Genomic DNA, 25,654 nt, shown 5'->3' on the forward strand with positions numbered 1-25,654 from the left:
ACTGACTGACCACATGACCATGGCTTATATACAATGTAACGGAATACAATGCGAGATTCCGAAATAACAGGCTAGGGAGGAAGTGTGAGGCTAAAGATAACCATACAGTAAATTAGTAAACTCAAAGCCTTTCTTGATAAGTGCCAGTCTGACAGCCCCGCAGATAAGCTATTCTTGGCAAAAAATGAACAACTCCATCCTCCGTCTAGTGGCCAAGCAAAGTCACTGCAACTCTCAAATAATTGATATCATAGCTGAAGTAAGCTGGGTTTACCCCTGCACCAACAGTTGTCGTCCTCCTGTTTTATGCTTTGTTTATCGGCTGCTAAGAACAACTGATCTATGGGATGTGTTGCATCTAGTATCCTCACCAATCTGATATTGTGGACATGTAAAATATTTTTACCTAAGAAAACCTCTTTAAAGGTTCTTATGAGCCTTTTAAATCCTATTAATTCAACTAGAATTACCACATAAGCCAAGGCACCTCATTTTACAACAAAAATCTGGGATAGCATATTAACTAGTGTATGAGCCTAGAGTGGGACGTGCATCAGCTAGTTAGCCCCCCATATCATTCAGTTAGTCCTCTCATCGTTTCCCCCTCTCTCCCTTCACCTCACTGTCAGCAGCCTCCTGTCACCTTCTGCTTCCTGTAGGATTGATTTTCCCTGCAGATCATGTGATCATGACATTGCAGGTCCTTTAGTCTCTAGGAAGTTATATCTTCCTGGGGGCTGAAGGACCTGCATGATGTCATGTAAGGTCCTGCAGGAAAATAATAATAATTCCTTTATTTATATACAGATTATGCAGCGCTGCACAGAGCTTTGCAAATCAGTCCCTGTCCCCTATGGGGCTCATAATCTTATCAACAGGAAAAAGTACTTTTGCTACAATTAAATTGCTAGGGAGGGGCAATACTGTTCCCAAGATGCTGCCCCTTGTCATCAAGCAGGAGAACAGATAAGCCCTCCTGCTTGATGACTCACATTTAGTATAAGTTTTCACATGGAAACTGTGCTGAAATAGACTGCTTATACTCAAGGTTATACAGTACTTCACAGCCGTAGTGGTGATTGTGCTACCAGCATCTGCCAAAAATCACTCTGAATATCTGATAAATATTTCCAACTGAGCAATATTTAAGGCGATGCTTACTAATGCCAACCATCACTGTTCATTTACATTAATCAAAGGTTGTCTGGTAAACCATGTGAGGGCATGTGCTTTATAAATGCTGGTACACATGAAATTTAAAAGTAAATCTGTCAGCCATTTTGACCCTGGAGATCTGTGAAACCAAACCATTGTGTATGATGTTAGTAGTGACAGGGCCTGTGAAAATTGCAATTATAATCCAGATCTTGCAACAACTTTTGACTGATCTTTCTGCCTGAAGAGCTCTCTGTATGGTGCTGCCCATGGCCCCTACCGTCTGCAAAGAGTAGAAGCTGTATCTGGATTATGGTTGTAAAATTACAGCAGTCACTCAGAGCAGAGGGGAGGGGCTGTGGAACTGTTTTCTAAAGAGCAGAACACTCTTCAGGCTGCCCACCCGCCCACAGCACTTCTAGGAGATGCAGCCTAGATTAATAATTCACCTGTCGCAGCCCTGCTGCTACTTACTACACACACTAAGCTATATTTACTCAGATTTCCAGGACCTACACCTAGCAATGTCCGCAGTTTATTATGGTCAAAATGTATGGCTGGTTTCCTTTAAGCTAGGATCACACCACATTACATCTTGTGCTTGGGAGCAGACGTTCAGCTGCCCGAAAATGTTTTTTCAATACAAGCGGTGTTCTGTTAAAATAATAATCATGGGCTGGAGACATATCCGAGGAACTGCACTCACCACATTGGGCTTTTTTTTTTAAATTCCATTTTATTACAAATGCAAAGCTATAACAAACTTGCATCACAGGATGGAGGGTACTGTGCAGGACATCAAACATATACACATGAAACCTTGGCCGTTTCATGCTCATAGTAAACTGGAGGAAGCACATCAATCAGCCATTGTTTTGAGTATATTTTTGATGTCCTGCACAGTCCCCTCTCTCCTGAGATATACAGCTTTGTTACAGCTTTGTGAGTATTTGTAATAAAATGGAAATTTAAAAGAAGACCAACCTGTTTGCTCTCTTTGTTACATGTTACGTAACTTTTTGGAACTTTTTGGTCAATATATGTAAACAAAATCCCACTGTTCATATTTTCATGTCCGAGCGACAAGAAAGTGGATGAAGTTGTTGTCTATGAAGAGCAGTGACCACTAAGAACCTTTGCTTCTTCATTTGTCATACTCAGAGGAAACTTCAATTTGTTGCATCCAATTTGCCCCAGGAAACTGAATGAATCTGTTGCAGTACAAGTTTAGATGCCATAAGTAACCAACACACAGCCAGACACGGGTCTCAATCATGGTGTGAAACTGGCCAACAACCAACACGTTTTTATGTCTTCCCATTTCATCTCGATCCATCCTGAGCAATTATTATCAAAGGTGATTATGGGACTGTACTGTGGGTAATTACGTTTGTGAATTGAATGGCTCATGATGATAATCGTCTCATCTAAATGTATTTTTACAGCCTAGAAATACTTCAGCCTTTTACCTGTTCCTATAAAAATGAGGTCTTGTGATTCAGAGAGCCATTTGTAGGGCTCTATTGTGCTGCTCAAAATCCCCTGGCATTGGTGAATGGAGGGTATTCTGTTGGCTTATTCTTAACCCTTTTATTGCAGACGCTTTTATATTATCCACCATTTAGTTACCTTTTATCTACGTCAAAATACAATTCCCTGAAAGCACTCTAATAGTAATACACAATAGCTGTACATGTTCTCGAATATTAATAGGTCCTCAATATTAAAGGATAACTTCCGTTCCTTCTAAGAGGCTGGTCTTCTCTATAGAGGGATGGTTGAGCCTAGTCTCAATGTAATTTCCCTTTCTTTCAGCTACAGACTACATTGTGTCACTATGAAAGTCTAGATGAATAGTCAGAATAAGGGGTTATATTGGAAATGAAGCCGCAAGTTTTATCCTTGAGAAGTGATAGGACATTTGATTTAATGGAACGTTCTGTGTTCAGCTCTCTCCTGGCTCCAATTCTGGATTTGTTTGCTAGTGCTTTTTGTGCTGGTTCCAGGTATCTAAGTGTGATGCCAACAGTTATTGTAGCCGTCCAAATGAAATAACTCTCCAGGCAGCAGTTCCCTAGGCTTAGGAACCATCTCAGTGGCAGCGTGCAGACTTTCAGTAGTTCCTTATGCTCAATTCATTCTGTATGCCGGGTCACGGAAGAGGCATCTAATGCAAATTAAATAGAAACTTGGAGCAAGCAAGTACTAACAGAATTGTCTTTGGTATGCTCAGATTTTTGCCTATGCCTCAGTACAGTAAAATTCCTTTTGTTGAGCAATGAGACTTGACAGCTTCAAATATTCTCCGTTAATGATTGTTTATTGGTAAAGAAGTATAAAAAGAAAATAAGCTTAAAGGGGTATTCCCATGTGTGTATTCACATTTAATTTAATACATCTGACGAACATTTCATCAATAGCGTGTTATTAATAAAAATGTTCCTGTGTGAAGATAATTTCCAATAAATGTGGTCATATTGTCCCTTAGAAACTAGATGCTTGTTCTTAGATACGACCCCCCTTCCTCACACACTTAGGTAACAATGGCCAGACATGCGCTATTGAGCCCTTGATTCAGTGTTCATTACCACAGGACGACTGAGGAACACACAGTAATTCCTGTTTCTAAGGGACAACATGACTTCTTTAATAGGAAATCATCTTTACACAGGTACAGTTTTTTTTTCAATAACATCCAATTAAAGAAAGGTTTGGATATGGCAGATAAGTTTAATGTCAATGTCCCAATGAGAATACCCCTTTAATTTAAGCATGCGCAGAGACCCACTTCTCTCATGATAACTTTGTTCTTTAGTGTTTCGGGAGGATTCAGCTCAATGTTTATCTGCAAACTATCATGGAGACATTTGAGAACTCCATTGTAAAAGATTTGTCTCAATAGTCAAACCATCGGTTCGCATCTTTGTGGAAGATCGTTTTTTTGTTTGTTTCTTTAGTCCCATAACATAACCATATTTGAAAATGCTGCTCAGATCCATTTCCAGTGTAGTTTATAAATTCCTGGATCGAAAAGTCTTTGCCTTTAGTCCCTATTGTGATAGCCATCAACAGCAAGTATCCGTTACTTGGTGGAAAAAACTTGTCTTTTGCTGCACCAGATTTATCACTGGTGATGAATTCTGGTACAGTATAAGATTGTCGGTTCCTACTTTTAGTTGGTCTAAACTGTGTGGCACAATTTTTGGCGCACAGACGATTTCCCATAAGCTGCACCCCTTTCTTGTGAGGCCACGCCCCTTAGACAAGTTGTACAAATGCCCCCAAAAAAGTCTTTCAAGCCTTCATAAATGTGGTGCAAGGTATTTTAGACAGTTTTTTGGCGCAAAACCACCACAAAAGTGGTGCAAGTGTGTTAATAAATTCTCTATCCATGACAAATCCTTTAAAAAGTTGTGACTGTGGTGATCTTATATTAGTCATCCAAGGCCTCCTTCCTTCTAAAATCAACTTTTAAAATGATGCTTACTGTCTGAAGGCTTCCTGGAGGTGCCATCAGAGCCCCTTGGTGCTATTAGACTGCCTGAGAGGCTCTGGGGCAGTGTGTTAGCTTAGCCCGGTGATGGTGAACCTTTTGGAGACAGAGTGCCCAAGCTACAATCAAAACCCACTTATATGTCACAAAGTGTCAACATGATAATTTAAGCAGTAACTTACTGATCCCAGCTGAATCACAGGTTTTAATCGTATCGGCGTCCTGAGTTCACCAAAACAATAGAAAGATGGAGAAATTTGGATTGTAGCTTCCCTCCAGTGTCCCCTGCAGAAGAAGAAGAATCAGGGGACCCAGAGCAGGAGCTCAAATGACAATCCATCTCCTATCACACCTTCTCGCTCCTCCTGTAGTCCTGGCAGTCAAATATGTAACTTTAAAATAGCGCTGAGCTTGGCAAGTCCTGGGCTGTACTGGATCACAGGAGAAAGCCTTGAGTCCTAGCTGGGAAACTCTGTGTTGGGGTGAAGGCCTGAGTGCCCACAGAAAAGGCTCTGAGTGCCACCTCTGGCACCCGTGCCATAGGTTCGCCACCACTGGCTTAACCCCTCGGTGCTCTGTCTTCAGAGGCTGTTTCACTGCCTCCCTTCTCCGCTGCAGAAAACAAATATAAGAAGATTACCACAGACACTGTGCCTGGATCTATGAGTGTGACTGGTTTATCATGATGGATTTGGATTGTAGATTTCCACGGAGATTTATTATAAAAATAATTTACATAGTTGTGAATGTGTATTTTGTCTATTTTTTTAAGTCTGGCCAATTCAGATCATATCACAGTTGTTTTTTCTGATACGCCCCTCTACCAGCTTGAATCTTGGAAATGTAATAAAAGGTTAGCAGCATTGAACTTGGATTGAGGCAAAGCATAAAATCCATTTTGTGTTGGAAGCTTAAATGTTTCAAGTGCGTCTCGCTGCTGAAGCTACAGAAGAAGTGGCCTAGTTCCAGACCTGAGCATTGACCATTCCCTGGAGCACAATGCTTTTGTGGAAGTAAACACGGAAAAAGAGGACTTTTCGCAACATGTGGTAATGGAGCTAAGTGAAAGGTTTTCAACAAGGAATAAGCCGCTTGTTTACACTCCAGCTTTATTCATTGCCATCACTGACGTTTGACCTGAGAGCGAGCTCTTGGCCACCCTTCTGCGTATTGTTTATTAGCATACACAGTAAAGTGTGTTGTATCTATTTCTTAATATGACTACAGATAATCCTCTGTGACCTGTAAACTTCCATCATCAGTGAGGATAATAAAGATTGTAGTGTGAGGTCCTAGTATTTAGCCAAGGTCATCCATCTAAATATAGAGAGCGGCATTTGTTGACCAACGGAAAGAAACAGGTTGTATCTTAGTTTTCTTAGTTTTATCTTGGTCAGAGCAACGGTAACTTAGAGCCTAAAAGTTTGTGGAGAAACAAATCATAATTTCTGAATGAAAGGATATAGTGGTACCTTGTCCTTCGGTGCAGGCAGCTGCTGGGCCAGGAATAGCTCGGAGCTAGTGGGCATGAGGGGGGTTCTGTGACCGCTGACTTATTAGGATTTCTGAGCTCCTGAGGCAATGACACGGTACTGCTGACAAAGATTTATCTCACAGGGACAATGCATGGAATATTTTCCACTTCCCTTTAAATGTTTCCTTATTTGAGCATCTGCTAAAACAGTAGAGTGTTCTGGTCCGTGATGTATCTTTGCAATGGAAAGGTAAAACTAGGTGAACGAAGGAAAAGGTTGACCTTGTTAAGTGATAGTAAGCTAATCTGGTACTGGCAGAAGCTGATGTTAGAATGGAGTAGGATCAGAAGCCACTTATCACAAATCTCTACAAGCTACGCTGCGATGACTTAAAGGGAACTTGTCACCATACAAATGTAGCCCAGTCTGCAGGTAGTCTAATTTATCATTCACTGGCCGCCCAGCCACAAACATTAAATGGAAGGAAACCCTGAAGGGTTTATATGTTAGCAGCAGAAATGAACTATGGGGGAACGGACCACCTTTCTTGTCGACTATTGGGGTCCCAGCGGTTTCTGTGGATAACTAATAAACATGAGTCGAGGGGGCTTGTACAATTGACACACATGAAAATGTGTGCTAAAATCCTTCAATATATGTTATTGTAGCATAAACTGCTTCAGTATAGATTGAACTTATAATTAAAGCAGCACTCATATTTATATATTTATTTTTTTATTTCGAAAAGCTTTATACAAAATCATAAAACAAATGACAAAACTATGCACAGTGGAAACAATCGACAAACAAAGAAAATACAATCCTATACTTTATTTATTAATTTAATAATTTCTTTTTCTTATAATTTCTTATCTCCATCCCAGTCACGACAGATTTGCATTATTTTTTACTTTACCTTGTGTTTAGCATTGTATAGGTGAGTGCGTCCATCCATTATACTATGCACCCTGGTTTAGCCAGAAAAAATCTGTTTAAGGCTTAGAGGAACAATCATGTAGACGCAGTGTAGTGTAGATCCATATTCCCATAAAATTATGATATATTTGCATGTGTCTTAATCCCTGTAGGATATTGCTGCATCCTAATGATTGTTTGCAAATCCGGGGAGAATAGGATGTATCTTAATTCTATCCTGACATTCCATTCCCTGTAAAACTGTAAAATTTACAGCTTATGCTGCCCTAAGCAGTGAAACATAAGACACCCCCATTGTCAATAATAGTGCATGTAATGCCAACATAGCCCTCTTTAGTGCACACATACTACACCTCTGCTAGGTCAACAAAATACTTCAATAATAACACCATAAAGTGCATAATAAAGATAATAGGACCAGCCTCGCCCCCTAATGTAACAGTACTCAGATAATCCTCAAAGCACAGGGCCTCATATAGCAGACTAAGAGCCCTTCATCAGTAACTCACAACCTGTGTGTGTGTATATGTTATACAAAAACAAAGGGGTACTTTATTCACCCGAGTGCTATGTTTAAGGCTTGAAAAAGGCTTCTGAATAGGAGCTGTCTGTTGGCTTGTCTGCATGCAGCTTAAGGTTACATGCACACATCCACAGCAGCAGATGTGACCCGGATGGAGAGGTGAGCCTTAGGCTGCATGCACACAACCCAAGTATATTGGATCCGTAGTCTGTTTTTTGTGGCCAGTGTGTCATCTGCGTATAAAGTCCGCTCATATGACAATAATTGCCCAATGCAGAATTACCCTATAAAAACAGAAACTAATTTGTTCTACATTTTATCTCAGAAGTTAAAGTTAATTTGACCAAATGTATCATTATTAAGTCAGATGTACACTCACCGGCCACTTTATTAGGTACACCTGTCCAACTGCTCGTTAACATTTAATTTCTAATCAGTCAATCACATGGCGGCAACTCAGTGCATTTAGGCATGTAGACTTGGTCAAGACAATCTCCTGCAGTTCAAACCGAAGAAAGGTGATTTGAGTGCCTTTGAACGTGGCATGGTTGTTGGTGCCAAAAGGGCTGGTCTGAGTATTTCAGAAACTGCTGATCTACTGGGATTTTCACGCACAACCATCTCTAGGGTTTACAGAGAATGGTCCGAAAAAGAAAAAACATCCAGTGAGCGGCAGTTCTGTGGGCGGAAATGCCTTGTTGATGCCAGAGATCAGAGGAGAATGGGCAGACTGGTTCGAGCTGATAGAAAGGCAACAGTGACTCAAATCGCCACCCGTTACAACCAAGGCAGTGCATCTCTGAATGCACAGTACGTCGAACTTTGAGGCAGATGGGCTACAGCAGCAGAAGACCACACCGGGTGCCACTCCTTTCAGCTAAGAACAGGAAACTAAAGCTACAATTTGCACAAGCTCATCGAAATTGGACAGTAGAAGATTGGAAAAACGTTGCCTGGTCTGATGAGTCTCGATTTCTGCTGCGACATTCGGATGGTAGGGTCAGAATTTGGCGTCAACAACATGAAAGCATGGATCCATCCTGCCTTGTATCAACGGTTCAGGCTGGTGCTGGTGGTGTCATGGTGTGGGGAATATTTTCTTGGCACTCTTTGGGCCCCTTGGTACCAATTGAGCATCGTTGCAACGCCACAGCCTACCTGAGTATTGTTGCTGACCATGTCCATCCCTTTATGACCACAATGTACCCAACATCTGATGGCTACTTTCAGCAGGATAATGCGCCATGTCATAAAGCTGGAATCATCTCAGACTGGTTTCTTGAACAGGACAATGAGTTCACTGTACTCAAATGGCCTCCACAGTCACCAGATCTCAATCCAATAGAGCATCTTTGGGATATGGTGGAACGGGAGATTCGCATCATGGATGTGCAGCCGACAAATCTGCGGCAACTGTGTGATGCCATCATGTCAATATGAACCAAAATCTCTGAGGAATGCTTCCAGCACCTTGTTGAATCTATGCCATGAAGAATTGAGGCAGTTCTGAAGGCAAAAGGGGGTCCAACCCGTTACTAGCATGGTGTACCTAATAAAGTGGCCGGTGAGTGTATGTATAGATTAATAAATGGGGCATTAATCAAAAAGGGGCATAGTTTTGCACCAAAAATAATGCTAACCCGCCAGAATTGACTAATGTCCGAGGTTTCCGCCATAAAACTAAGCCAACTAATAGGAGGACGACTAGAGAGTCTAATGCTGCACTAGATTTATCATCCGGCATCAGATTTATATGAATATTGTGCAGCATAAGACTTGGTGTAAAACACTTGATAAATGTGCCCCATTATTCCCATTACCTATGACTCCAACACATTGACTAGATCTTTAGCTTCAGTTTATTATTGCTCCGAATTGCTTACAAATTTCTGCATCACTATTGGTTATGTAGCATGTGGTCATATTACCAGGCTTTTGACAGTGTGGATATTCTTGAGGTTTCCTGTGGATCTGCAATGGTTGATAATACTTACACCTTGGAATGTGGGAGACTGCACCCGTTCAGGACACAGAATCAAAGGTGAGGGGTAAAAAGAGTATCACTAGTATCATCTACAGGGCCGGCTCCAGGTTTAAGTGGGCCCCTGGGCGATGCCCCCGTTCTCCCTGTAGACACACTGTATCCCCCCTCCAGCTACACTGCCCCCCCTCCCTCTGTAGAAACACTGTATCCCCCTCCAGCTACACTTCCCCCCTCCCCCTGTAGACACACTGTATCCCCCCTCCAGCTACACTGCCCCCCCTCCCTCTGTAGATACACTGTATCCCCCCCCTCCCTCTGTAGATACACTGTATTCCCCCCCACCAGATACACTGCCCCCCCACCAGATACACTGCCCCCCCTCCCTCTGTAGAGACACTGTATCCCTCCTCCAGCTACACTGCCCCCCTCCCTCTGTAGACACACTGTATCCCCCCCTCCAGCTACACTGCCCCCCTCCGGGAAAGAAAACAAACTTACCTTTCCTCGTTCCCCCGAAGCAGCTCACGAACACCTTCCTTCGGCATGCACCCGCTGTCCGTGCCGGCTTTGAAGCCGGCACACATGATCCGATTACATCATCATGTGCGCCAGCTTCGGGGGGAACCAGGACAGGTGAGTTTCGGACTCTGCCTCTATGCTGTGCTCCCGACGAGGGCAGCATAGAGCCAGAAAACAACACTAGCCGGAAGGGGATCATTTGTAACAGTGTCTTAAAGTAACACTGGTACAATTGATCCGGGGGCCCGAGTGGGTCCCTCCAGCTCCCCGGGGCCCTGGCACTTGCCCGGGTATGCTGGGTGCTGGCGCCGGGCCTGATCATCTATTTCATCAATGATGTTTATGTCTGTTTACAATTTCTTCTTGTGTGACACCTGGGTGTTGGTCATCTACATTGTCTGACAAGTAGGATAAAAGGAGAAGATAAGCCTGTTACAAAGATTCTGAATATACAGTATTAAGAATTGCTGCTGTGGCGCCAAACATGACCAGAATACATAGAGATATAATCTACAGCTACACCCTGTTGTCTGAAGGTGCTACTAGGTAAAGATAAAACCCCCCTGGCAGCCTGACCTCTGGATGTGATCCTTGGTGCTGCTACTGTCCTCCTCTGTTTAAACAATGAACACAGCTATTATGTTTTATTACATGAAAAACACACAATTGTGAAATACACAAAGTAAGGAAAGAAAAGCCGAATAAACAGTAACTTAATTATGATGTACAAAATGAAAGAATAGCCTTTAATAAAAGCCAGATGGTATGTTATCCTACAGTATAGCCGAAACCTCAATATTTGTATGTACAAACCGCGCCTGCAGGAAATACAATACATTTCACATAAAACTGCATTTTTATTGTGTACTGTACTTCTTACTGTATTCATGGTGCTAATCAAGTCTATAGTCTAACTAGGATGTGTTTCCTGACATCTCACTAAGGGGGGCTCTGCTGACATCTCACTAAGGGGGACTCTGCTGACATCTCACTAAGGGGGGATCTGCTGACATCTCACTAAGGGGGACTCTGCTGACATCTCACTAAGGGGGGATCTCCTGACATCTCAGGGGGGTCTCTGCAGGCATTTCATTAAGGGGGCTGCTGTGAGCATTTCTTTAATAAGAGCAGCTGGAAAGTATATCAATAAGGGAGACTACTAGACACTACATATAGGGTGTATAAGGAGCCTTGTTCTATGAGTATAATTCTGTGTAGCATATATGTGTATTCTCAAGTGTAATGTGCGGGACAGGGGTGGCAGTGAGAGGTTAGGTATATGGGGCCCTGATCCAAAGTTTGCACCAGGGCCCAGTAGAGTCTTGTTACGCTACTACTCATGGGACATCCCGCCCCCAGGACATATTTTCCCCAGACAGGACTCAAGGTGTCATCCTACAGTCCCAGGCAGCCCAGCAAGTACCACAACCAGCATTACTACAAACTACCTATGCTTGGCTGCCTGCGGCTGCAGTATGAGCAAATAGGTGCAAACAGGGTCGGCTTATTAATGGTGCTTATGTTCTGGGACCCTATAATAAATGAAGTTCGAGCGCATGTGTATGTCAGAATAGGGTCAGTTAGCCGTATTAAATTACCCCAATTATGATCTGGTTGTCTCCTTGAGGAGTACTGACACCTCAAGTTACAGTATCTTATTGGTATGCTCCTAAGTGGTTAGAGACAATCTTATGCTGATTTCATATATTTTTGTGATTTTATCTGATCCTAAATGAGTGTTTCTAACCACTTAGACAAGAGACACACACTCAGATGTTAGGCTGCTTCTCTGATGGGGGAAACCAGCATGTCCAGTGTGAGTAAAGAAGATAAAGCAGGCTAAATCATTTTAGGAAACTTGTACTCAAAGGTGTACATAGCCTTTATGCAATAGGCAGAATGTTTGTACCGTATATACAGTATGTAGTACTCAGCCTACGTGGTGTATGTAGATCTAATGATTTATTATGTTTAATTTGTTTCAATCCTGTTCCCTGCTGCATGTCCCATAGCATCTCTCATTAAGTGTTCATTGACGTAAATAGATAAATGAATTTCAGAACTATTGTTCTTGGAGCCAGTAAAAGCCTATTAATGTATATTTCTAGAATAAAACCTAGTGCAAGTCTTCAATGTCTAAATCTGCTGGCAATATAGAAATTATTTTAGTGTCTCGATATCCTTTGAACTTTATTTGCACCCCCGTCCCTCTATGTGCTGCAGAAAATGCTGCATTGCGAAGTCTATTCTCTATATCAAACAGATAAACCCTGCAGGGAGCAGAGTCATCTTACCCCAAACCTTTACATTTTCATTTTATGGATCACATTTATGACAGCAGAATGAATGCACTTGTTCCCGATGCCAAGATGCCATCATGTGTGTCTTAACAGGCCCTCGGGGGGAGCGGAGACGAGCAGCGAGCTTTCCTCTTGGCCCACAATCTTAATTTCCTATTTTAATAATATTTTCAGTAATGTCGTTTTTCCTCTTCTGTCAGACACGCGTGGATTGGGTTTAATTAACCATCTCTTATTCATAATTACTAAGGCAGCTGTAGAGAACTTGGTAAGGCCAAAGCTCCCGACCGGAATATTATGTTCTCGGGAGACGGCATTTGGAATTCCATGCTTCCAGAAACAATTTACTTCCAATGTATCGCAGCCCTGAACAATGTGCTGAAAGTAACAAGGACTAATGGGCAGAAAAGATGGTTGCCTAGCGATTACAATGCAACATGACTTCTAATCTTATTGTATTGTTCCTTAAAGGAGGAAAAATTCTGTTTAGAAGTGGCTTTTATTCTAATGCAAACATACATTATCATACATGCTGAATTTATTGTATGCACAAAAGATGTGAGATCTCCTACATGCATGCTGGGAAGATGGCAAATAATACATTATATACACCAATATCATTTAGGTTAATGTGTCCACCACATTTAGTGGCGGTTTTATCCTTGAAGGTGCCCCCTTCCTACATGCTGTTACCCAGTGCACTTCAGTAAATGCAATTAAGACTATTATGCATTCCTGGCTACAAAGAGTTCACTGGTGCCAAGGATACTAAGAAAAGAGAAGGAAAAAGAGCGCTCCGATGTGCCGTATCTTTTTTATCATCCGTGCACGGATAGTCAATAAAAACTGCTCACCTTTTTGTTTGGTTGTGCTGTTATGCACGCCTACTCTCCAAGCTGCCACACCCCTCATGGCGTGGACGTGGCGTAGTCACTACCTTAAATCTCAAGTTTTGCCCTGTGCAAGAATTTATGATTCTTTAACTGCTTCTACATCAGTGATATATCTCCCCCATAGTTGGTATATTAAAGGTGCGGTCACCTCGTCAATAGAGAGGGATCCTTCTAATTCAGTCCATGGAGTACCTGCATGGGGGAAAAATGAAGATATATAGTAAGCTGTATTGTCGTCGCAGGACTCCATAGTTTCGAGCACAATAATATTCAGGCAAAAGCCCATAAAATCCACTTTATTATTAAAAAAAAAAAATACTGAAATAAGTTATACTACTTTGTCAGTTTCGAGTGTATATACAACCAGAGATCACATTTTATCTTCACTGTCACTTTCCATGCGATGCAGAGCCACTTACTGTAGGACATCAAGATAAAAATATTTCAGATAAAGAGTAAGAAGACTATTTGTATACAATATAAACACCAATTCATAGTGACACATTATTGACTTTTTCATACAGTTTATTCCCCATTATCGTTGTCATAGGTGGATAAGCTTACATGTGAAGATGACCATAGGTAGTATACATCACGTGACCACTATCACGCGTAAAAAGCAATGACATGTTCCGCTTTACGTCATGTTTTGGGGGTTGCCTAGACAACTCTATTTAAGACCAGAAAAGCTGGACTTTGTCACTTTCCTTTTCATTCTATATTACCTACTGTAGACTATACAAATCTACTGGGCCCGGAAAATAGCACAAGACCTAGGTAAGTTTTCATATTATAATACTGTTTCATTTATCTCAATTAACCCGCATGTATCCAATGTTTTCAATTTATACATCCAATACACTTCAATGTCTACACAGTGCTTCAAGTAGATTATAAACATCTTCAGGTATATAGTCGACCAAAGTGATTTTAATTGGGATTTTTTCATTTTTCTAATAATATTTTGATAACAATAATAACATTGTACTCAAATTTCCAATTCCCCTGCAAGTCCTCTTCTTGTTTCGGGTGCTCTGCCTCCTTCTTCGTATCCTCCGGCTTCTCTTTGAGTCCCCTCGTGGCGCTAGCGGTGCACAAACAATGACATTGGCAAACAGCTGATGTCATCGTGTGCGGCGGCCGCGACCAGAAGAGGACCTGGAGGACATGAAGAAAGAGCTGAAGCAAGAAGAGGACCTGCGGGTGGTGTCGGAAAGGTGAATACAGTGTTAATTTTTTTTGGCTATATACTGTGGGGCAGCGGCTGGCAGGCTATATATTGGGGGCAGGGGGATGGCTATATACTGGGGGCTTGCTGTATACTGGGAGTCAGCGGCTGCTGATATGTTTCAGAAAATTACAAATGGGTGGCATCCAAGTAATATCTGCATGTTACTGGTGGACACTAGACATCCCTGTCTGACACCACATCGAAATAGTGATACAAAATTCTCAGCAGTGATCTCCTGGTTACTCCCCTAAAGTTGCCTTTATTAACCATACTTGGCATAAAATCACCAGATTATGGTACCAAAGTTTCAGACTGGAATCCTAAACAGTACATGGTATAGATATCTCTAAGAGGTTTGGGTGGCATTGGGTGAGGTCCAAAGCCTTTTGCACACAAAGACCCTTTAAGAAATGTTTGTGTACAACCAATAAGCAGAACATCATGACTCAAGAAGAGAGTAGAGGTGGGTACAGGATATAGGGCTCCTCCCATACTAAAACATGAATTGGATTGAATTCTGATTATTTGATCTAATCCTACTGAATATTAAGGGACGAGAGAGTAAAAAAGTAAAGAAGAAGCTGGACATTTATAGAACATGTTGTGTTTGTGTCAACACTTCTGACTGTAGTGATGCTATTATGGGATTTTTATGCTATATATATGGCCTCCAGGCATCTGACAACATCTGAATGTTATGTGATGGGTTAAAGATTAACACAGTTGTTGCTATAGCATGACCCACAGCAGACAAAATTATACAATGAATTCCTCATACAGATTGTACATAGCTCACGTGTGAGCAAAATGTTCAAAAATAACCTAAATAATGTGTTAAGATTGATGGGGGAAAAAAAAAAGCCTTTTAACCATTGCAAAATATATCCAGTAACATACAGTAATGTCTGCACAACCCCTTCCATCTGCCAGAAGCCAGCACGATACGGGATGTCACAGGAAGAGTCCTGCTGCAGTCATGTGACCTGTGGCTCCTGACAGTGATCAGGAAACTTTATTAGGGCAAGTATACTAGGGGTGACCCTATAAGAGTCTTCTGCTTACCCTGTTTTAAGTTTCCTATAAGTGCTCTGCAGCAACATACAGTTACAGCATAACTATTGAGATGTATACAAATTTGATCCACAGTCAAAGATTATTTCTGCAGCAGAACATTTAATGGTGGAGATTTTTTTGTGTAGAATTCAACCATCGCAATGGAAAGGTTGAGCTTGCACCCCCTGCTACGGCAGAATCCAGACATTTTTTTCTTATAGGTAAAAGTAATGGAGTAAAAATCATCCCTATAGAAGCAGGAATTTTTAAAAATGCTTATTTCAATCAATTTACATTTATTTTACATTTTAATTCAGAACACTTGTGATATATGTAAGTGATTCAATAGTTTTGTAGGACAGTATCAATGCTATATGATCAATATGTGTTGTGTTATGGAAAGTTATACCATTTACTAATCTACTTTTTGTAGCAATTTACCTGTGCTACATCACGTGACCATGGACCGATCTTTATCCACAGGAAGTAAACAATAAAGTTCCCTGTATAATGTTGGCAAGCAGAGATCTCGAAAACCGTGAAGTATTGATTCTTCACACGAAGAATATCACATTTTTGCTGAAAGTGGACCATCCCTTTAAGGGTTTCTGGAACTGTATCCTAACTGATGGAAAAGAAGGACACGAATATTTGACCACAGATTTAACCTTTCACCTTTCAGCATGTTGACCTTTCTTCTTTAATGATATTGTTTAATTAGCGTTTAGGTTGCAAAAGGAGATCAGACTAACATTTTTGTGTCTATTGCCAACTTAGGTACTTAGGCTAGGTGACCATGAGAAAACCATGCATCCTTTTGCGGTGTGAAGTATGGAGGAGAATCCAGCTGGGCTGAAATGTGCACAGGAGCCATTTGAGGACCTTTGAAGGTCCTGAAACCACAGATGGAAAGCAGGCAGAAGGGAAGTATTGTCCATTCCCCAAGAAGCTTGATTCTAGTACCATATGTAGGAAGTGATTCCAGACTTGTAGGGGCTATAATATTCATACAGCCCAGGGCCCATGGCAGAATTAATCCGCCCTTGATTATAAGCTGCTAATGCAGTTGTAGATGCAAACCTGGATGGGCAAACATTTATTTCTAGGAATTTCTATGGCTGCATAACAATATTCTGTAATAGCGGCTTGGATGGAAGCATTTCCACCCACACTCGTGATATCGTTCTATATTTGATAATTTGGTTGGCATAGTCTTTGAAGATGTTGTGCTATAAATAGACCTGCTTTGTCTTGGTGTTGGAGAAACAAATCTGCCTACAGAGCTAATTCATACATATATGAGGTTTTCTTCTACCTAAAACTTAAGTAGGGGATTGCCTGTACTAAGAACACCTTACATACGACCCCCAGTTACAAACGGCCCTTTGGATGTTGGTAATTTACTGTACTTTAGCCTTAGGATACAATATACAGCTGTAACAGTTATCACAGGTGTCTATAATGAAGATTTATTGTTAAACCTGGTTCTTGTGACGACCCAACATTTTTAAAATCCAATTGTCGGAGAGCAAAAAAAATTTGGCTGGAGTTACAATTATTAAATATACAGATCCGACTTACATACAAATTCAACTTAAGTACAAACCTACAGAACCTATCTTGTATGTAACCTGGGGACTGCCTGTAGTGATCCCAGTCCTTCTCAAAAAATAGGCAAGAAATCTGGGCCATTTCTCGCCATCCAAATACACCAAAGGAAGAATAAGGGGTTTAGCTGAAACCTTAATAACTTAGCACCTAATATCTCGAAGCTATTTTGTTGTTGTTGGTATATTGTATAGTCTTAGTAATATCCTAGCAACTTTATCCATGGGTAGCACACACTTTGCGCCTTTTTTGGGACTTTTTGAAATGTGCACTGAAGTCCGCCAGGAGGATGCATTTATCTTCTAGATGTGTTAAAATTTGCGCATTTTTGGCGCAAAAAAACTCCCGTCGGAGCTATACTTAAGGGAAACTGAAAAAAAAGGAAAGAAGTGACTTGGGACATTTGTGTGACATTTTTGAGACATTTGCAACATCCCCCATCAGGGCCTAACCTTTTCCTTGGGGCCTGGAGGCAGCCGGGGCCCAGAATACCGAAGTGGCTGGCGGTTGCGGCATGGTGTGGTCACTGTGCTTGGTATGGGGACCGGAGGGCTCTCCTACAGCCTGGCAGGTCTCCAGCAGGTGGTGTTTGCAAGAAATATGGAGGGAGAGGCTGATGTACTGGTTCTCCCTGGGGCAACCCCTGAGTGTCCATAATATATGTCCCTAGGTGATGGATGGGAAGCCCTTGGTGGTACAGCCTTATCCAGGGAACAGACGGAGGCAAGGTAGTACAAATATTCATGGTTCTTTATTAGAACAACTGCAGGCAAACGACCAAAACAATCCTGGAACAAATTCTGGATTACTGGAGATTCCGTATTGCTTGAGTGGTCATGGAGAGTGGTCCTCAGGAATTGGGTCACCAGCCTGGTAGTAGATGCAGGCTGGGTTGGATTTAGGACTGTGTCCAATTGAGGAAGCTGCAGCTTTTATCCTGGGTTTAGCTGAGTGTCAGTGCTGATGGAGCACAGACACTGTTTCTCTCCTCTGTGACAGGATGTGCTCTATAGTGAGAGCTGAGGCCTAAGAGGCCTGTGGTAGGAGCATCTGCTCTCAGTGGTTTCTGGAACTCAAGAGAGCTAGCCCCTCCCTGTCCAGGGGTTTTATTATCCTGGTCAGGTGGTGGCTTACTCTCAAATTACACTCCAGTGTACATGGTGGAATACAATTGGTAGACAGAATCAAATCCACTTAACCCTTGCCAGTTCAGGCAGAATCTACAGCTGCTGATTACCTAATAACCCAGTATTAGAACTTACTAGAAGGTTCAAGACTCCTTCAGAGTGCTCCTAACCTGGAGAGGGCGCTGTTCGCAACTACTCCTCTGTCCATGTTTTGGCAGGGGTGTTGCACATTTTTGGAGCAATGTCAGCACATGTGTTATCTGAATCCAGTGCAGTGATTCATATTTTACAAGCTTAGTAAAAGTATAGAGGTCTATAGGCAGTGCATTGCACAAGGCATCCTTCACATAGAAAATCCTGGAATAAACAAACATAACTTGTAGAGGGGCATTGCCCCCATAGACATGGACTGAAACAATATTGCTACAAGAGGCCAAGGGCACTACCGTCCCCTGTTTGGAGAACTACTGCAAGGACCTATGTCTGTCTGGGAATTGTGGCCTGTTAGGAGATAAACCACAAGTATACTGCTGCAGCACCTCCGTGTCCATGACATTTTCAGTGGGGTCATCCCAGCCCAGAACCATACAATAGTCTACAATTGATGGGAATATGACACTGTTGTAGGATCCACAACCTGGTGTAACTTTTCAAGGCTTCACAGTCATTGAGATGTAAAGATTATATCAGTAAGACCTCACGTACATGAAAACGAGCAGCAGAGAAGATGGAAGGTCCGACGGAGATGGGGAGGTAAGTCACACCTACCATCTCCATAAGAGATGAGTAGCCCTGCTACAAATCAGGGCAGTAATAGGACCTTATCCATATTGGGGCTGCAGCCGCACGGCTCGATCATGGTGCCCATGTATAATAGAAGTCAATGGCCGTGAGCTGGCTGCCGTTTTTGGAGCTAACTCACAGCCACGTTTAAGGTTGTGTGCATGAGGAGGGATAATTCATAAGATAAAGGTAATGGAGACATTTTTGTGTTTTGATCAATTGAATTTGTTTGAAGGGTTCACAGAAAGGTCCTGCACCTCTTGTAGGATGATTAAGCACCAGAACCAGCAATGAAGTCTAGTAAGTTATTAATCACTACATTTATTCTGGTGAGCTGATTCATACATGACCTATAGAAGATAAGTGCGCTGATGTGTGTTTTCCAAAATAGCTTTTACTCCAGGAATAAAACAAGCTATCCATTGTTTCTACGGGTCTAGTGATTCCCCACATCACGGCCACATCCGATCTTCACACTTACTGCACAATCCCCATCAGGGCCGATTCTAGCCTTTTTGCTGCCTGAGGCGAAATTTGAAAATGCTGCCCCCCCCTCCCGCCGCGCACGTGCGTGCCCCTGGTGATGCTACCTTACACACTAGTAGTCATTAGACACAGATATTAGTGACCTCTAGTACCTTACAGGTGACCATCTACTCCATCCGGAAGGGTACTTCTTTACGCTTTCTTCTGGCCTTGGTTTTCCTCTGAATTCACAAAGAAATGTTTTCAACTCCATGCAGCACAACTCCCCATGGCGCCCCTAAAAATACCACAGTCACTTACAGTATAATGGATTGTGATTCCAATATATATAATCCTCACAACAACTGAACAAACTATTCCCAACATAAAACATCCTTTAGTCACCCAAATTAGAGCATATATAGTAATTCAATTAGGTGCCCTAATTTAGCCTCCCCCTATATTGAACAGCCACCCCCCCACCCCCGTATACACAGCCTCGTCCCCAGCCCCCTCAGTAAGTAATGTGCCTCACACACAGCCCCCTCAGTAAGTAATGTGCCTCACACACAGCCCCCTCAGTAAGTAATGTGCCTCACACACAGCCCCCTCAGTAAGTAATGTGCCTCACACACAGCCCCCTCAGTAAGTAATATGCCTCACACACAGCCCCCTCAGTAAGTAATGTGCCTCACACACAGCCCCCTCGGTAGGTAATGTGCCTCACACACAGCCCCCTCAGTAAGTAATGTGCCTCACACACAGCCCCCTCAGTAAGTAATGTGCCTCACACACAGCCCCCCAGTAAGTAATGTGCCTCACACAGTCCCCCAGTAGATAATGTGCCTCACACAGCCCCCCAGTAAGTAATGTGCCTCACACAGCCCCCCAGTAAGTAATGTGCCTCACACAGCCCCCCAGTAAATAATGTGCCTCACACACAGCCCCCTCAGTAAGTAATGTGCCTCACACACAGCCCCCCAGTAAATAATGTGCCTCACACACAGCCCCCTCAGTAAGTAATGTGCCTCACACACAGCCCCCTCAGTAAGTAATGTGCCTCACACACAGCCTCCCAGTAAGTAATGTGCCTCACACAGTCCCCCAGTAGATAATGTGCCTCACACAGCCCCCCAGTAAGTAATGTGCCTCACACAGCCCCCCAGTAAGTAATTTGCCTCACACAGCCCCCCAGTAAGTAATGTGCCTCACACAGCCCCCCAGTAAGTAATGTGCCTCACACAGCCCCCCAGTAAGTAATGTGCCTCACACAGCCCCCCAGTAAGTAATGTGCTTCACACAGCCCCCCAGTAAGTAATGTGCCTCACACAGCCCCCCAGTAGATAATGTGCCTCACACAGCCCCCCAGTAAGTAATGTGCCTCACAAAGCCCACCAGTATGTAATGTGCCTCACACAGCCCCCCAGTAAGTAATGTGCCTCACACAGCCCCCCAGTAAGTAATGTGCCTCACACAGCCCCCCAGTAAGTAATGTGCCTCACACAGCCCCCTCAGTAAGTAATGTGCCTCACACACAGCCCCCTCAGTAAGTAATGTGCCTCACACACAGCCCCCTCAGTAAGTAATGTGCCTCACACACAGCCCCCTCAGTAAGTAATGTGCCTCACACACAGCCCCCTCAGTAAGTAATGTGCCTCACACACAGCCCCCTCAGTAAGTAATGTGCCTCACACACAGCCCCCCAGTAAGTAATGTGCCTCACACAGCCCCCAGTAAGTAATGTGCCTCACACAGCCCCCCAGTAAGTAATGTGCCTCACACAGCCCCCCAGTAAGTAATGTGCCTCACACAGCCCCCCAGTAAGTAATGTGCCTCACACAGCCCCCCAGTAAGTAATGTGCCTCACACAGCCCCCCAGTAAGTAATGTGCCTCACACAGCCCCCCAGTAAGTAATGTGTCCACACAGCCCCCCAGTAAGTAATGTGTCCACACAGCCCCCCAGTAGATAATGTGCCTCACACAGCCCCCCAGTAGATAATGTGCCTCACACAGCCCCCCAGTAAGTAATGTGCCTCACACAGCCCCCCAGTAAGTAATGTGCCTCACACAGCCCCCCAGTAAGTAATGTGCCTCACACAGCCCACCAGTATGTAATGTGCCTCACACAGCCCCCCAGTAAGTAATGTGCCTCACACAGCCCCCAGTAAGTAATGTGCCTCACACAGCCCCCTCAGTAAGTAATGTGCCTCACACACAGCCCCCAGTAATGTCCTCACACAGCCCCCCAGTAAGTAATGTGCCTCACACAGTCCCCCAGTAAATAATGTGCCTCACACAGCCCCCCAGTAAGTAATGTGCCTCACACAGCCCTCCACTAAGTAATGTGCTCCACACAGCCCCCCAGTAAGTAATGTGCCTCACACACCGCCCCCAGTAATGTCCTCACACAGCCCCCCAGTAAGTAATGTGCCTCACACACAGCCCCCCACTAAGTAATGTGCCTCACACACAGCCCCCCACTAAGTAATGTGCCTCACACAGCCCCCCACTAAGTAATGTGCCTCACACACAGCCCCCAGTAATGTCCTCACACAGCCCCCATGTTCTCTCCCTCCCCTGCCATGTCTCCCCCCTCACCTCACAGATAAAGCTATCACTGTGTGATCACTGCTTTCCCCGGCAGGTCATGCGACCATGACATCACCAAAGGTCCTACAGCCTTTAGCCTCCGGGGGACTTATACTCCCGGAGGGTGAAGCTACTGCTGGGGAAAGCAGTGACTACACATGGTCTCATCACGATGTGTGTCCTGAGGATACACATCATGATGAGAGGATGTTCTAGTGATCCCCCTACTGCACTCACCACTCAGTGCTCCCACGCAGCTCCCTCGTCTTCTCCAGCCAGCAGCCGCTCTGTGAAGGGACACAGGTCGGCACGTGGTGACGTCATCACGCCGACCTGTGTCCTGCAGAGCGGTGCGCACAGGCGGGATGTGCTGCACCGCTCTGCCTATAAATTACATCGCCGCCTTAAAGGCGGCGATGTAATTTATTTTACAGGTGGCACGGACCTGCCAGCCATTGGCAAGTCCGTGCTACCAGCGGCAAAATGCCGCTCTTAAATGCGGTCCGCTATCTGCCGCCTGAGGCGGGGACTTCACCTCGCCTCATGGCAGAAGCGGCCCTGATCCCCATACATTCACATCTTCATCCTCTATTTTAATGAAATAACAGATTTATTAAATTTCCTCTTTTCTCTGAGCTCATAAATAGAGGGCTGCTGTGTTTCAGGATTACAGTTTTGAAGGATCCGTATCTGCTGTGTGATGCCTCCTGCATTAGTCAAGGAACACCAAGAGAGAATCTGTCATCCCTCCACCAGTTATTTTTCTCTATACTCCCCCTTCTAGTCATGCAAGATACAAGAAGGATGACGAAAAGCTCAACTTACCCTTTGTTGAGTTTAGGTTTACGATTTATAAAATGCAAAGTCGTTTTTATACTCATTGCTAAAGACGATACACAATTCTTAACCTAATATGGAAACTTGTATAGGATACTTTCTGTATTAATTCCTCACGGTTTTCTACATCTCTTCTTGCTGTCCTGCTATAGAAAGCTTCTTTGTTTACTTCCAGTGAATAGAAACCTGTGATGGACATGCGGATCCACGAGCTGTTAGTATCACACGGCTCTGATTACTCTCTATGATACTAGTTAGAGATGAGCGAACATACTCGTCCGAGCTTGATGCTCGTTCGAGCATTAGCGTACTCGAAACTGCTCGTTGCTCGGACGAATACTTCGCCCGCTCGAGAAAATGGCATCTCCCGCCGTTGTGATTTTTGGCGGCCAGAAACAGAGCCAATCACAAGCCAGGAGACTCTGCACTCCACCCAGCATGACGTGGTACCCTTACACGTCGATAGCAGTGGTTGGCTGGCCTGATCAGGTGACCCTGGAATAGACTAGCCCCTGCCCGCGCTGCTCGGATCATTCTGTGTCTGGATGCCGCTAGGGAGAGAGCTGCTGCTGGTCAGGGAAAGTGTTAGGCTACATTCACACTAACGTATGGGGGACGTATATACGGCCGGCGTATATGCGGCCGATATACGTCCCCCATACACTTCTATGGGCACACGGCACCCTACGGGAGCGGTACGGTGCAGCACACGTGTGGCACCGTACCGTTCCGTACCCGGGAAAAAGATAGGACCTGTCCTATCTTTTCCCGTAATACAGTGCCGTGCGCCATAGGTTGCTATGGAGAGGGGCGGGGGTGAGCTGCGCTCACCTCCTCCTCCTCTCCCCGTACACTGCCGTTGCCCGCTACGGTACGGGCGGGCAACGGCAGTGTGAATATAGCCTTAGGCAGGAGTGATTCTACAAGAACCCAACAGCCCTTCTTAGGGCTACAATAACGTTTTATTTGACTTTTTTTTGGTTTGCCTGTGGCTGGGCTTGCTGGCATTAGTAGTGCAGCTAGTACCATATTGTGAGGAATTTGCTGGGAGACTTGCGACCGTTGTGTTTAGCTCTTAGTGACACACATATCCACCTCAAACACCGAAGTGGGACAATTTATTAGGGGTTTGATTTGAATTAGGCACAGTCTGCTGATTTATTTTTTTTTACGTTTATTTTTTTTTATAACTCAAAGTAATCTGGCAAAGCAGTGTGCTTTCAGTGTAGGCTAGAAAATAGCCATAGGAGAACCTCAACGGCTTATTTAGGCCTACAATAGCGTTATATTTTACTTTTTTTGGTTTGCTTGTGGCTGGGCTTGCTGCCACTAGTAGTGCAGCTAGTACCATATTGTGAGGAATTTGCTGGGAGACTTGTGACCGTTGTGTTTAGCTCTTAGTGATACACATATCCACCTCAAACACCGAAGTGGGACAATTTATTAGGGGTTTGATTTGAATTAGGCACAGTCTGCTGATTTATTTTTTTTTACATTTATTTCTTTTTATAACTCAAAGTCATCAGGCACAGCACAAAATCCAGTTGTGTGCTGTCAGTGTAGGTTAGAAACTAGCCATAGCAATAGGATAGCATCATTTTGTTAAAAAAACTAAAAAATAAACACAAAAAAAAAAAATGTAAAGTTTACACTTTAATTTGGAAAATGTTTAACCCGAGGGCTAGGGGTAGAGGACGAGGGTGTGGACGTGGGCGTCCAACTACTGCAGGGGTCAGAGGCCGTGGTCCTGGGCGGGGTGAGACACCACCTGCTGATGAGGGAGCAGGGGAACGCCGCAGAGCTACACTCCCTAGGTTCATCATGTCTCAAGTTACTGGGACTCGTGGTAGAGCACTGTTGAGGCCAGAACAGTGCGAAGAGGTGATGTCGTGGATTGCGGACAATGCTTCTAGCCATTTGTCCACCAGTCAGTCTTCCACGCAGTCCACCCATGTCACCGAAATCAGCATTCCTCCAGCTCCACCACCTCAGCCTCCTTCCCCCCAGTCTGCCCACTCCCAGCAAAATTTGGCATTTGAACCGGCATACTCTGAGGAACTGTTTTCTGGACCCTTCCCACAGTCACAAACCACTTGCCCGGTTGCTGCTGAGCTATTTTCCGATGCCCAGGTTTTCCACCGGTCGCAGTCTGTGGGTGATGATGACATTATTGACGTAGTGGAAGAAGTGTGTAAAGAGGTGTCGGGCGATGAGGAGACACGGTTGTCAGACAGTGGTGAAATTGTTGTCAGGGCAGGAAGTCCGAGGGGGGAGCAGACTGAGGGATCGGAGGATGATGAGGTGACAGACCCAAGCTGGGTTGATAGGCCGGGTGAACACAGTGCTTCTGAGACAGAGGCGAGTCCTATAGCAGAACAGGTTGGAAGAGGCAGTGGTGGGGCCAGACGGAGAGGCAGGGCCAGAGCTGGTGCATCAGCGCCAAATGTTTCCCGTAGTCAAGCTCCCGTGGCGAGGGCTAGATTTTCAGAATTCTGGAGGTTCTTTAAAGAAACACCAGATGACCGACGGACTGTGGTGTGCAACCTGTGCCAAACCAGGATCAGCAGGGGTTCCACCACTACTAGCTTAACTACCACCAGTATGCGCAGGCATATGAATGCTAAACACCCCACTCAATGGCACCTCCGGCCGGGCACACCACTGCTCCTTCCCCTGTGTCAT

The sequence above is a fragment of the Engystomops pustulosus genome, chromosome 8 (assembly GCF_040894005.1).
Source record: "Engystomops pustulosus chromosome 8, aEngPut4.maternal, whole genome shotgun sequence".
Taxonomy (NCBI): domain Eukaryota; kingdom Metazoa; phylum Chordata; class Amphibia; order Anura; family Leptodactylidae; genus Engystomops; species Engystomops pustulosus.